At 39.8% G+C, this 13,015-nt stretch overlaps 1 long non-coding RNA gene across 1 annotated transcript; it reads left to right on the forward strand.

The window, feature by feature from the left end:
- The first annotated feature begins 3,458 nt into the window (after positions 1-3,458).
- LOC148210372 (uncharacterized) lies at positions 3,459-5,714 on the forward strand. The gene is made up of 3 exons (XR_015792339.1): positions 3,459-4,037; positions 4,117-4,161; positions 5,459-5,714. It is a non-coding gene; the product is annotated as an uncharacterized LOC148210372 (long non-coding RNA).
- The last annotated feature ends 7,301 nt before the right edge of the window (positions 5,715-13,015 follow it).

Consider the following 13,015-nt stretch of genomic DNA (forward strand, 5'->3'; position numbering starts at 1 on the left):
AGCGTGGCGAGTAGGTGGGAAGAATTTTGTTAAGAATTGCTCCACTAACGACCCCCATGTGGTGATGGATCCCGGTGGAAATGCATTGAGCCATGCTCTAGGTTGGTCCTTCAAAGAAAATGGAAAAAGTGTTAGTCTAAGAGCATCGTCTGTTATACCAGGTAATCGAAATGCATTTGCAATTTGAATGAATGATTTCAGATGATCATGTGGATCCTCATGTTCCTTCCCTCCAAAATGTCCAATTGTCTGCAACATTTGGAACATCATTGGTTTAAGCTCAAAGTTTGCGTGGGCTGGAATAGGGTTGACTATCCCTGAATCAAAGTTCTGAAAAGCCGTGGCGGCATATTCTCGCATTGCCACGTCTCTGTTGTCTGCATCTGGATATGGTTGAATTCATTATTTCTTGCGTGATCCCTTATATTACCGTTAATAGCAGGTGGATCAACCGGATCACGAGGTGGAATATCTGCCATTGATGTGCTCGTACTCTCTACCTCACTTTCAGGACTGATTTCACCTTCTCTCTCTTTTTGCTTTTCTAGTTGTTTTCGAAGTCTTTGCTCCTTTCGAGTTTTTCGAAGGGTCTGCTCAATCTCACGGTCAAGGGCTTGAGGAAAAGATCTTGTGCTCATGCACTTTAACTTACCCTTGTGAGATAAATGACCAAAAATATAGAACAAAAACGGTGGATGGAAATTACACCCAACAACAATTCACAAAAATAAAAACTAAAAGAATTTGAAAATAATTTTAAAACTAAAGTCCCCGGCAACGGCGCCAAAAACTTGACTGGGGTTATGCTGAACGCACGCACTAAGCGTGGTAACAATTCTATAGATGCAAGCGCACACCTGTCAGAGTAATATAAAATGGATGGAGTATCCAAGTATCGATCCTCAAGGACTTCTAAATAATTTCCAAACTCTAAAGTTTTAATGAATAGTGAACGTTGAAATGAGTGATTCTTGTAAAATGGGAAGTGGTCACAAATAATGGTTTTGGATTTGGGATTTGGTCTTATAATGGTAAAACCTAGCCCGAATTACTTCAAGTTAACCAACAAAGAATCAAGGATACGCTAAGGACGATATGCATTTTACTTTAGGAACCAACGACTACGCTTTTCACTTGACTTATGTCTAAGCAAGTTCAAAGTCCTATGACATTCCCTAATATGTCTATTATGAGAGATATCTTAGTTTTAGGATGGAAATAGTCGCAACCACGGGTTAAGGTCCTATGTTTAGGCTACTTAACCGGAACCCTTATGTCTAAGGCGCTCCTCTCCTCGGTTTAACCACTTAACAATGCAAATAAGCAACCTTTTCAGTAGTGACTTGTTAAGACTTACAGTGGCCTTCTCTAAATCCTAACTTTTTGGGAAAACATGTTGAGCAATGAGTGGAAAGCAAAAACACTACTTCTTCGCAACCCTTTTTAGAAATAAAAGGCTAACTATCCATAAACGGGCTAGAGACCGGAATTTAGAAAGACATATTGAAGAAAATACAGCAAGTAAAATGGTTGAAATTGAAATGCATGTGTGAAAAACAAAAGTTAACTATCGGAGAGTATTGCTCGGGATTGAGAGCTTCGCCCCTCTCTTTCAAGCAAGGGGGAGTGTCACGTGCTCTTTCCTCCAAAAACACAATTCTCTTAACTAAAAATAAAGTAAAGGCAAAGTAAAGATAAGCTAAGTGCTGGATTTTTATAAATTTGAATAGGTAGAAAATAACTAAGTAACAACGGAAACAAAACAAAGCTCAATAAAGGAATGTAAAGTGCTCGGGATTTAAAAACTAAAAGCAACTAATGAAAGCAACTCAAAAGTACTTAGAAAGCAACAAAGAAACACTAAGAATGATCAAGAGAAGGAAGCAAGGCTTGATGATTTTGGTGGAGAAGCTGCTGGAATTTATAGTTGTGCAGAATTAGTTAGGTAGGTCCTAAAACGCTGGTGGATCACCTATTTCCAACTCCTTTGACTGACTAAATCGTGCTCAAATTGATAGTGGAACACTTCTTCTACACGTATGCATCGGTTGGAACCACCAAAACGCATTGGAAGACGCGTTTCATTAAGGGCAAAGTTGGAAGAAAACCAGGATTCTGCAGCCTACGAGGCGTCTGGCGCCTCCAATTAAAGTTTTTCCGTCTTTTTGCTTCTTTTGATTAATTTGCACTCCCAAATCGTCCAAAAATGTCATAAATAAAATATAAGCCAACCATAAACCATCATATATAAATTTGCATGAATTGGAACTCAAACGACCGAGAAAAAGTCCGAAACAAAGTTAAAACATAGTAAAAACAGCATCTAAAACCTTCTTTTTACGCATGTAAACAAGCGTAATCAATTTGTATAGGTGATAGTTGCCTGGGTCGACGACTCAATATTCCTACCATTTTAGGAACGAGACAGAGTGGGGAGCTGGGAACATAACTATACAAGATGAAATTCACTCCTTCTTGGCTTTAAGGTCAGTAGATGAGTGTTCTCTTAAGTGGTGACTCTGAGACTTGAACAAGGGGCTCCACCGTTTCATTGGCACGAGAGGGACTTTTGTAAATGGTCGGACCATAAACAGGTTGCTCATTAGAGGATGAATGGTACATAAGGTGAAAAATGTAACTTAGGGGTAAAATGACAATTTTATCCAGTTGAATTATGAACACTCGTGAATGATTGTCTTACCGTTAGTGGTCAATATCCATGGATGCAAAATATTCTACAGTGCGAAGAGTGCTACTATGGGTCTGTAGTGTAGTGACCCGCAGTTAATGGATGTTGGTTATTTTGGTTAATGAGTTTAATCACTTAATCTCGTATCGTCGGAGCTTCTAATTTGTAGGTCTATTAGGTCCCCCCGCTAACTCACAATGGGTAAAACAAGAATCAATAGTTTTCTCTACAGAATTCGAATTGTTCAATTTATATGAGGGAATTTACGTTAATTCTATAAGATACAATGTGTAACGCCCCACGTTCTTGGGTACGTTTTTTTAAGATTTCATTAGTGTCTTTGGATTTTGCCGAAGCTGATAATTTTAATTTTGGAATTCTGATGTTGGGTAAATTAGAATTTAGTTTAATTCTATTGGATTAGGATAACTTAAGTTCTCGATCAGTGCAGGAGACTTTTATCTAAATCTTAAATCCATGATTTTGGGACTCTTAATTTCTACTTATTGGATTATTATTCTTGGCTTTTAGAGTTTAAGTTAATTATGTTATTTTGGACGATTGTGGGATTATTTGATTTCTAAAGTGAAATTTTGAGCTTGTTGATTTGGGGTTTTGTATTATTTAATTGGGCCCATTTGAGTTTTGGGGATTGGGCTTAGGGTTTTAAAACAAATTAAAAGAAAAACATATATTTTTTTTGTTTTCTTTTCTTTTCCTTTCTTCACTTTCTTTCCCCCTTCCCTTGTTTTCCCGCAGCCGACAGCCCCCCCTCCCTCAATTTCTTATTCTTTTTCGGTTCAGCCATCTCCACCTTCCTCCTTCTTGTTCTCCGGCAAGACACCGAGCAGCCGCGCCTCCCTCGACCATACCTGCAGCAGCTTCACGGCGGTGCGGCGATTTCTGGCGGGGACCCACGAACGTCGGCGCAGCAGCGAACGGCGGCGCGGCGCCTTCCGACGGAGACCCACGAACAGCGGCGTTCCTTTGAACTTCAGCGGTGGCTTCGACACGATTTCACGACGGTTCCGGCAGTTCCATAGCAGCAGTGGCGCATCTCCATCCTCGGGTGTTCCACAGCAGCTACGGCCAGCCCAGATCCACGATTTCGTGGCGGCGTGGTGTCTCGAGAAACAGCAGCAGCGTCCCCACCTCACTCCGGTGGCCCACAGTAGCGACGTTCTTCGGTAGTTGCTGATTTGGTGCGTTGCCCCTACTGCAACTCGTGGACAGCAGCGTTACAGTGGCATTCGGGCTTACCCACACCCGTTCGAAGCCCGATCTAGGCTACCCACACCTTGGCGAGCTGGATCTAGGTTACCCACACCTATACGAAGTCGATTTTGGGGTAATGAGTCGTTTGAACCCTCTTAGAATTGAGTTTGAAGGCTGAATATTATATGTAACTTGCTGTTTTTCTGTTTTAGTGCCTAGGTGTGAGATCGACGCAAAACTTAAGAGCTCGGTTGTGAGTAAGTAGCACGGGGGCGGGTGCGTGTGTTGATGTTTATTATTTGGTTGCCGACGTACTATTTATGATGTTTAATAATGATTCTGATACGATGTTGTGCGGGTAACTCTTGTTTATGTTGTTTTGTACGCCTGGGTAGTGTTGAATGTCCGTTGGTGATAATAGTAGAAATTTTGTATTGTTGAGCTGCTGAGATCTGTTGTGGAATGATGTGTGTTTGCAGGGAATATTCGTTAAAATGAATTTATGGTGGGGATGTTTGTCGTCTGACTGAAATCTGTATGAAGTGTTTGGCATGTCTTATGAGCTTTATTATATCTAGCAATGCTTATTGATTACGGATGTTGGATAATGAGTGCTTGGGTAAACTGTGTTGAGTTCCAACCGTGTAAAAATTGTTGACTATGCTCTGTTATGACTGAACTCACTGTGGCGCTGTTGTTAAGAATTGATATGTTCTGAAAGCATGTTTGGTTTATTGTTTTGCTATTAGAATGATGTTTATGTTGTGGAAGCATGCTGAATTGTGGTGGTGAGCTGAGAGATGCATTGAAATCATACTAGTGGTAGTGTTGTTGATGAGCGTTGTGGTGGTTGATGTTATTAGGGAATTAGTACTAGAATCTTGGTTGGAGGCTAGAAAAGATATGTGGAGTTTTGGAAGTCATGAAGTGAATGGGTGAGTGTCAGGGCCTCGGGTATAAATGGTCGGGGGCTGATACGTCACTAATTGGGTATCGAGGCCTCGGGTATAAATGGTCGGGGGTCGATATGCCAATATTGGATAAAGATGAGCGTCGAGGCCTCGGGTATAAATGGTCGAGGGTCGATGCGAGGAGTCTTTCGAAAGGAGAACTATTGGGGCCTTGGGTATAAATGGTCAAGGGCCAATAGATTGAAAAGACATCGAGGCCTCGGGTATAAATGGTCGAGGGTCGATGCACTAGTGTCGGGGCTCTGGGTATAAATGGTCAGGGGCCGACACTACCAACAGAATGGTCTTGGAAAGTTTGAATAGCTGAGGTGAACATAGATGTACTTGAGGTGTTAGGGAGCCAAGTGGACGGTAGTTGATTTTACATGGCTGTGGTTAGCACCGATACTTATAGAGCATGTCTATGATTGACTGTATAATGTAATCATATAGCATGTGTATGGTTGATTGTTTAATGTAATGATAGAGCATGACTATGTATGTGTTCTTTATGGTTATGAGCATGATTTTTGTGTGTGCTTGGTGGGGGCTACTTACGGAGTATATTTATATACTCACCCCCCTCTACAATTGTTGTTTTCAGGCGGAGAGTTCATTGGTGACCATGGCGATGACGTGGAGAGGACCATAGGCTGCAGAGTGATATTTTCTTAGGTTAGGATTAGATGGTTTTTGCATGATTGTTTTGGCAATAAACTATTTGTTCCAAGTGAATTGATGGGAGTTCCCACCTATTGTTTAACTTGACTCGGCAAAAGTGTTTCTTTTATTCTCTTCCGTTCATTGAAATTGTTTAGTGTGAATAATGGATGTTGCTTGGTGGTCTTGTCCACGGAGGACGCTTGGATGATAGTTTATAGAATTGATGTTTTATTTTTGTTATTGTTTGATGTATTGAGCAGAGTTGGAGCTATATTTTTATAACTTGTTCACAGGGAGTTGTTTATCTCGGATTTAGAGAATAATATTTGATAGGGGAATTGAATAACGTTACCTAGAATAGCGTAAAATTGTTCTGGGGCGTTACACAATGTTTATAATGTATATGGCTACATTATAATATAATATGAATTTGGAATGAGATTCAAAATTAAACTTTATAATATGAGAGTTATATTTGAATAAGATTCAAACAATGATTAATATGTGTCGAAGGTAAAAATCGAGTTGGACGCGTGTCCACCTACAGGGGATGCGGGACCATATGTGGTTATACATCGCATGCAGGGCCGACTTAAGCTATAGGCGAGTGAGACGATCGCCTAAGGCCCCCAATCTTAGAATGCCTCATATTTTTCATATATTAATATGTATAATATAATATAATATTGTTCTTTATTTATTTTAGTTTTTACTTGTAAATGTACTTTGGAATATAAAATAATAAATTTTCTATGGATCTTGTTCTTATAATATTGAAAATACAAACTAATAATAAATATAATACTCTTGAAAAAAAATATTTAATTAAATATAAATCCCATAATCACTTCGTCATATAAATTTCTCCATATTTTAATTTTTAATTTTTTGGGAGGAAATCGGACTAAAGCCCATCAAACTAAGAAAAAATGATAAGATGAAAAAATGACAGAACAGGGCATGGAGACCTCATTACATATGCAATCAATATGGAAAAAGAGACTATTAGGAGGCTCTTCACATATACGTAAACCTAAAGGAAGAAATACTGTTTGACTAGCAAGCCAATCTGCAAGAAGAAACTCCCAAACAAAATAAATTTGTCGGATACTTAATTCTCGAAAAAAGGATGTTCTCAATATTTAAAACGATATACAAAAGAACTCTCAATTCTAATTTGATACCTTCAAAATTTGTTATCTTTCTCTTTTTCTTTCATTTTTAAAACCTTGCAACTTCATTAAAAAAAATAAACATTCACATAACCCTTCAAAACTCTCTCAAATTTTAGATCCTCTTCCAATTGAAGGAATAAGGGATCCATGGATAAAGGTGGAATTTTTTCTAATCTTAACTAAATCTTCAATTTTTTATTTGTGATTGACGCAAAACAAAATAGCTATTAAAAAATGTCTTTGGTTTACTAGAGACGTACACATCATTTTTTAGCTTGGGGAAAACAAAATACTTTTCCTAAGGATGATTTCAAACAGAAATAGGAACGAAATAAATAACGTATTCTTTCTCCTTTTATTTATTTTTTTCACAATTAAAAATTTTCAAATTCTCTTAAGAAAAAAGACTCTACGGTAAATATATTCGATAGGTTATACTAATTTTAACTTAATTCTGTCAATCCAAATTGTTAGAATATAAAAACCACAGCTTCAAAGTTTATTATTTTAAGTTTTTTCATTCCATTTCATTTAATTTTTTGAAAATATATTTCATATTGTTCAATACGTTAATATTTGAGATTTGTTTAGGTTTGCTTCCTTGTCAATATAGAATATTAATATGTCTATAAAAAGAATATAATATGGATATGAAAAGCTTAAGAAAACATAAAATATAAAAACTTATTGAATCTAAAAAATGTGCTAAAAAATGGATTGAATACGGAAAAATGTTACGAATAATTTTTTTGAAGGAGAATTAAAAGTAATAAAAATGATAAAATAATAGGTATAGATAAATCAATACATAAATGAAAACGGTAGATAATGATATTTTTTAAAATGAAGCATCGAATCAAATAAAGTTCAACTGAAAAAATAGTCATATTAAGGCCTTCATTTAAAAATTTTGCCTAAGGCCACGTATCATCTCGAGACGGCCCAGACCGCATGGTGATATTGCCGAGTAGGACACGTAACCAGTTAAGAAAGAGCATTGGACTAATATACGATCGCATACTGTACGTAGTGGTAGTAGGAGACGCGTGATTCAGGTACGGGTGGCACGTCTTCCAGTGGTGGGCAACAATCCTCAGAGCCACAGGTGGTGGCGCCACCCGCCAATTGTCGGGGACGTACAACCACGGCAGGCCCCGTCCCGCCCGGCGCGTTACTGACACCTTCAACCGTCATCCTTCCTAGTCGGCCACCTGAGCCTATACAAGGAAGGATCCTCACCTTCATGAGGTAAGTGAAAAAACCCGTCACTTGCATTTAAGGTGTATTTTTTTCTATTTCATATTCCAGTTACTTACTTGATCGTTGGAGTGTCTTAGGCGGGACACTGCACCGACGTCGAGTTTTTGGTTGTAGGTTTCTCTGTTCTTCAACAAAGCTACTCATTAGTGATACATGTTGCCTCGCTTGAAATTCGCCATCAACAATTGGCGCTGTATGTGGGGGCGACGTTTTCAAGCCATAACGAAAACTACTTATCCGCATTAAGTCATCGCTTAAATTACTTCCGACAAGGAGTCGTCATATGAGAATACCGTTGACGAGGTGCGCCGATGGGATAAATCGGTCTACAAGTCCGTCCCGACTCCCACAACACTGCAAAAGATTAGGGAGCACGGGAAGTCGTCAACCCACTTCGCCCGATCGGCCAACTCAGCAAGCGAAAGGTGAAACATCCCCATTGCAAGAGCTCAGGATTTCGCAACGAAATACAGGCCGCACATGCCCACATGGCCTCCCAAGTGGGTAAATCAATTGAAATCGTCCTACGCGACCAAACTCGAGCAACCCTTCCCCCTCCCAATGGAAGCGCGGTTGAAGGGATGTGGCTGAAGGGGAGTTCTTGGTCCCACAAAGAAGGGGGCTCACCAATTTGAACCCCCTAGTGGCGCTAGGGCTCTCAAAAGGGTCAAAAGACCTACGCGATAAGCTCAATAAGAATCGCCCCAAGCACGGTGTGAACAGTTAAAATGTGGATTCTTCAACTAGCACTGAGACATTTAGCCGACCGAGTGGATCCCAAGTAGGGATCGACCAAGAAGATCTTTAACCGAGTAAGAATCGAGCTCGGTGCGGGGGGCGGTGGACCCACTACCTGGTATGAACCCTCGAGGATTGCTCAAGAGCCGTTCATGGCTAGCATTTTAGCTGTGGAGCTACCGAAGGGTTTCAAGGGCCCTCATAGGCCCTGTTCATGCCACGTCATACCATGATGTCATGCGTGGACCATGCCACGTCATACCATGATGCCATGCGTCAGGTCGGGAATAACGAAGTCGAGTAGTGCCAGTGGCTTCTCTGGAACTTTTATAGGCCCTACTCGACAATGGTTTCAAAACCTCCACTAGTACTCAGTCGAGAGCTATCAAGAGTTGGACTGAAAATTCGTTGACTAATTCTACTACTCCTACATCAACCGACGAACGGAAGCCCACCTTTCAACCGTTAAACATAAGCCTGGTGAAGACCTAAAGGCATACGTAACTCCCTTCACGAACGAATGACTGCGAGTGCCTAACTGTAACGAGAGTGTATGTAACGCCCCAAGCCCATGATTCGGAATCCAGATTCGACACGTCTTTTCCCAGGCGTTCCCCCACGACCTAGCTACGCCACCGTCAAGTTCTGAGCCACTTAGAAGAGCATAGACCGCCCCTACAGACCAACACGAGTCCTTACAGCATGCTTTGTCCTCATTCACATGCTTCCTAGTAAATCAACTAGGAGGTCACTCAACCTAAGATTGCTCCAAGGGTATGTGACAGCCGACTAGAGAGGAGCGGTACATGAATGAACTGATACCACATCTGAATGAGAGGGATCCTGAGATCATGGAATAATGGTCAATTTTAAGAAAGGCTTAAATAAATTGATAGCCACTACCTATACCAACAAGGTGCACCTTCCTTTTCGGTGGCTCAATCATAAGAACTTCAAAGTTAAGCATGTTTGGCTTGGAGCAATCTTCGGTTGGGTGACCTCCTAGTTGCTTTACTAGGAAGCATGTGAGTGAGGACAAAGCATGCTGGAAGCACTCGTGTTTGTTTTTGGCACGGCCATGTCGCAGGAGAATGCCGGGGCAAAGAGGTAGTGAATCCGGATTCCGAATACTGGGCCTGGGGCGTTACAGATGGTATCAGAGCAGAACCTCTCCCAGTAAGATGTGGTTCGGGGAGAACCAAGTTCCAATATGACTCTAAAAGAATAACGAACCAAGTTTGCTTAACATGTCCATAAACGAAACTTTCTTGACTCTAAAAGTTCCAATATCACAACCAAAATGACTAAACATATCCAGAGTTCCCAAAACTAGTACTCAGTAAGCAGCCCTCACCTGAAGGGTCACGCACAATCAACATGCTCTACAAGGATTTCAAATGTCATGCTTAACAAGTCATCATGCTTTATTTAATATAAACTCATCTAAACATGCAATCTACGTGCCAAAACCTAATCTTCACAACACGAATCACTAGTTCTCTTTCCTATTCCTCCAAGTCTTACTCCTTTGAGTCTACCCGAACATCTACCCAGAGCCTCGACACTTCTCTATGGCGCTTGGCGTTCGACCGTTGAGCATTTACCTGTTGGGTGTGTTGCCCTAAACTCGTAGTTTGTATTTTGTAAAAACAAATGTCTATTTAATAAAGTTTTATTCAATAAATTTGTTGTTGAATCATAACTTTGCATTGTCCAAAATCCATTAAACTAAACATCCAAGGTTATTTATGATGTTATCGGGACAGTATATATACTGTGTATATAGTTGATATACGGGGTATATATTTGATATACCCCTGATATATGAATCGATAATGTCCCGTGAATAACCTAAAGGGTCTATAGTATATGGATAAGGCTGGGTACCTTATCCTGGCAACACTATGGATACGGCCCACTCTGTAACGGTTACAGACGACTCGATCCAGGTCGTTCGTGTGGAGACATGCGAGTGGGGATATCCTACACAATGAGTTTGTATAAGACCGGACCACGAAATAGGCAATCTTTAGATGTAACACCGTTAACTAATAGGTTGCTATTTCTTAGGATGACCAGGCAACTCATTCTCAATCCTGAGTGAGTTATGGACTCCTGCCCGTGAGGGCTCGTCTTTGATCTGTATGGGTGAGAGTGGCCCGAGTCGCCGACTCAACATTCCTACCATTTTTGGGACGAGACCGAGTGGGGAGCTGGGAACATAACTTCACAAGATGGAATTCACTCCTCCCCCACTTTAGGGGAGTAGATGAGTGTTCCCTTAAATGCTGACTCCGAGACTTGAACAAGGGGCCCCACCCTCTCATTGGCCGAGAGGGACTTCCGGTTATTGGTTGGACCATAACCGGGTTGTTCATTAGAGGAGTAGTGGTGTTTAAGGAGTAAGATGTAACTCATGGGTAAAACGGTAATTTGACCCAACTTGAGTTACGAACACTCGTGAAGGATTGACTCGTCATTAATGGTCGTATATCCATGGACACGAAAACATTCTGCAGTGAGAAAAGTGCAACTGCAGGTCTTTAGTGGAATGACCCGTAGTTAACGAATCTAGATTAACTCGGTCAATGAGTTTGACCGATTAATCTTGCATCGTTGGAGCTTCGGAACTGTAGGTCCATTAGGTCCCCTTGCTAGCTCATAACGGGTAAAACAAGGATAAAGTTTTTGGAAGAATTTGAATTGTTCAAATTACTTAAGGGATTATACGTATATTGATACATTATAATATATAGTTAATTGTAAATTAAAACTATATATTATGAGAGATATAATTTGAATGAGATTCAAATGGAATTAATATGAATAAGATTCATATTAAAACTATAGGTTAAAAATAATGTGCATAAGATGTACATTAAAACTATAGGTTATACGAGAGAAATGTTTTAGAATATGATTCTAATTTTGTAATAAATAATTAAGTGTTAATTATTTATGTATATATATATTTATTAATTATTAATTAGATTAATAATTAATTATATTAATTAATTTGATTAATTAATTATATATATTAATTATTATATATATATTTTAATTATTATTATATATATTATATATATATTAATATTATTATTATTATTAATATTAACTCCCCTTCAAAATTGTAGGGGAGTGGGAGGTTTTGTGACCCCACGTCACCCCTCTTCTTCTTCTTCAAGGGTGTTGGAGAAGAGAAGAAGAGGTTACCGAACAAAACACAGAAAAGAAAACTCCCACCTCTTCTTTCAAAATTCTCTCAATCTCTCTTCTATCAAGGTGCTACCACAAGCACGATCCTGAGACCCAAGAGGATAGCGAGGAAGATCTGGTGGTGGTGTTCGAGGGGAACTTACTAAAGAAACGTTCTTCAAAGGTTTGTTTTTTCCGCTGTATTTTTCTTCTTTAAAATTCGATTTTGTATCCCGAAAATCAGCAACGAAAATCCGCTTCCGCTCCGAGATTCACATCCCTTCATTACTCAAGGCCCCGAACTGTTGCACTAACCCTTGACCATTTATTCAAGGCCTTGATGACTTCACAACGTATTGGTCCTTGTCCTTTCCACTCAAGGCCCCAATACTGGCCTTACCTCTCAGACTCATCGCATCGACCCTCGACCATTTACCCGAAGCCTCGACACTCGTCTTTGTACAAAGTTGACGTATCGACCCCGACCATTTACCCGAAGCCTCGATACCCAACTAGTGACGTATCAACCCTATGGCCCTGATACTCACCCATTCTCTTCATAACATAACCAAACTCTAACCAAGGTCCTGCATGCTTCTAAGCCATGACTCATGCATCAATCATATCATAATAGTCCAGTATACAATAAACACAAACCATACGTAAATATCAATCAACTCAAAATAACCCAGCATGATCCATCAACAACATATATAATTCACATGAAAGGCACAACCAATCAACATAACCAACAACATAACCAATATTTCATCTAGAACTATACTAATAGTAACATAGTATAAACAACCATAAACAAGCAAACACAAACACACAAGAATAGACATCCTTAAAAGTAAGAACTGCTTACACAAATGTCCTAAAACTCCTAAGCTTGTTGAAGACTTCCTAAAACAAAAGAAGTACGATCTCGAGGTTAGTAACCAATTAAAAGCACTTAAATAAAATTGAAACCGAGTTTAGGTGAGTTGTTACCTACTAACTCACACTAAAACAACTTGGGTTAGAAGTGGATAGACGCCGAGGAGATTCTTGCTCCCAAAATAGACTTCGAATGGCCTTAGGCTTGCTATTCCGATGTCAAAAGGCGACGGGTAACGCTGGTTTGGGTT

This window comes from Momordica charantia, assembly GCF_013281855.1.
Source record: "Momordica charantia cultivar OHB3-1 chromosome 7 unlocalized genomic scaffold, Mcharantia_2.0 BLBB01000007.1, whole genome shotgun sequence".
NCBI lineage: Eukaryota > Viridiplantae > Streptophyta > Magnoliopsida > Cucurbitales > Cucurbitaceae > Momordica > Momordica charantia.